Genomic DNA, 2,262 nt, shown 5'->3' with positions numbered 1-2,262 from the left:
GAAGGTGCTGTGACTGATTGAACGTGTTACAAGTGGTTTGTGAAGTTTTGTGCTGGAGTTTTCTCGTTGGACGATGCTCCACGGTCGGGTAGACCAGTTGAAGTTGGTAGCAATCAAACTGAAACAATAATTGAGAACAATGAACGTTATACCACGCGGGAGGTAGCCTACATACTCAAGATATCCAAATCAAGCATTGAAAATCATTTGCACCAACTTGGTTATGTGAATCACTTTGATGTTTGGGTTCCACATAAGTTAAGTGAAAAAAACCTCTTGACCATATTTCCGCATGTGATTCTCTACTGAAATGTAATGAAAACATTCCGTTTTTAAAACAAATTGTGACGGGCGATGAAAAGTGGATACTGTACAACAGTGTGGAATGGAGGAGATTGTGGAGCAAGCGAAATGAACCACCACCAACCACACCAAAGGCCGGTCTTCATCCAAAGAAGGTGATGTTGTGTAAACGGTGGGATTGGAAAACCAAACAATTAATTCCAACAAGTACTGCTCCCAGTTAGACCAACTGAAAGCAGCATTCGATGAAAAGGGTCCAGGATTAGTCAATAGAAGATGCATAATCTTCCCTCAGGATAACACAAGACCGCATGTTTCTTTGATGACCAGGCAAAAACTGTTACAGCTTGGCTGGGAACTTCTGATTCATCCACCGTATTCACCAGACATTGCACCTTCGGATTTCCATTTACTTCAGTCTTTACAAAATTCTCTTAATGGAAAAAATTTCAATTCCCTGGAAGACTGTAAAAGGCACCTGGAATTGTTCTTTGCTGAAAAAGGTAAAAAGTTTTGGGAAGATGGAGTTATGAAGTTGCCTGAAAAATGGCAGAAGGTAGTGGAACAAAAGGGTGAATATGTTGTTCAATAAAGTTCTTGGTGAAAATGAAAAATGTCTTTTATTTTTACTTAACAAACCAAAGGTACTTTTTGGCCCACCCAATACAATACTGTTGGTTGCTTACCTCTCATCTTCCCCATTCCACTGTGCAGTCCCAAAGGGGGGCACCGATTCACTCATCTCTGTATCCGGAGTTGATAAGCAGAATGTGAGGGGATGAGTGAATACACAAATGAGTGAATGAATCAATGGTAATGGCAATGGCAAGCAAATGGTAGCAATGCAGAGGAGGGGAGTGCGGGGTCTGCAGCCATAGTAACAATGATGTTGCTGTGTGATAGTGCTAGGAAGATGGTAACCATGGCAACACTGATGGTGAGGCCTCTTTAGACAGTACAAGTGCTGCCCGCTGTCCATGCCAAACCTGACCCACTCAGTGGCCAAACAAGATGATGAGTACAAGTAGCAACTGTTGTCCTGCTCCCTGCTCTAAGACCCCCGCCCAGGGCTGAGTTTCACAGTGGTCACACCCTCTTCTTGAGTGACCCATGAGACTCTAGGAACACTGTGTTGGGGGCAAGGAGGTTCAGCTTGCCTGGGTGTGGGTATATGTGCACAGGCAAGAAGCAGTAGGATGGGCAAATGTATAAGGTGTGATTTGTTCTAAGGACAATCTTCGTGTGTGCACTCGTGCCTGCTGCGAGTGTATTGGGAAGAGGGACAGTTCCATATATGTGTGTGGGGCACGGCCAGATGTGTAGAGGGCTAAGTGTGTGGGAAGGGGGAGTCAGCCTGCCGCGTGTGTGACTGCAGTGTGGTGTTTCTGGGAGGGCGCCGTTGTGGGGGGGGGGGCGCCGTGTGCGCGCACACGCGCGCTAGCTTGAGCTTCATCGTGGGGGGCGGGGTTCCGGGGCTGCGGGCCGGAGACCCTCGGCCCCACAGCGTACGGGGTGGGGGGGGTTGGGGGGGGTGCTCTGCCCATCCATCGCCCCGAGCTCAGCGAGCGAGGCGGATATCACAGTGTCACAGGGGCTCGGCTCGCAGATCTTATCCTCTTCATTTCCGCCTGAGCCAAGCCGGCCCGCACTAGCTCCCTGAAGGCTCCATCCATCATCATGGAGGGAAAGATGAGGGCTGGACGGGGGTGGGGGTGGACTCTCAGATGGCGAGGAGAGGGAGGGGGTGGCGGGAACCAGGAGCACCATCGGACACCCGAGAAAGGCATCGGGACAAGTTGGCGGGGGTGGGCATTTTGGGATCTGCTCTTCCCCGTGGGGGAGGAGATGCTCTCTTGGCCCTGGCCGGGATGAGGGACAGCGGCCGGACTCAGCCCTAGCCTGGAACACCACGCAGGTTGCTGGGGTCCGGATCCCTGGTGCCTGGCCTCGCTCTCCCAA

Source organism: Stenella coeruleoalba, assembly GCF_951394435.1.
Source record: "Stenella coeruleoalba genome assembly, chromosome: 7".
Lineage (NCBI taxonomy): Eukaryota > Metazoa > Chordata > Mammalia > Artiodactyla > Delphinidae > Stenella > Stenella coeruleoalba.
Note: the sequence above shows the minus strand (reverse complement) of the source record.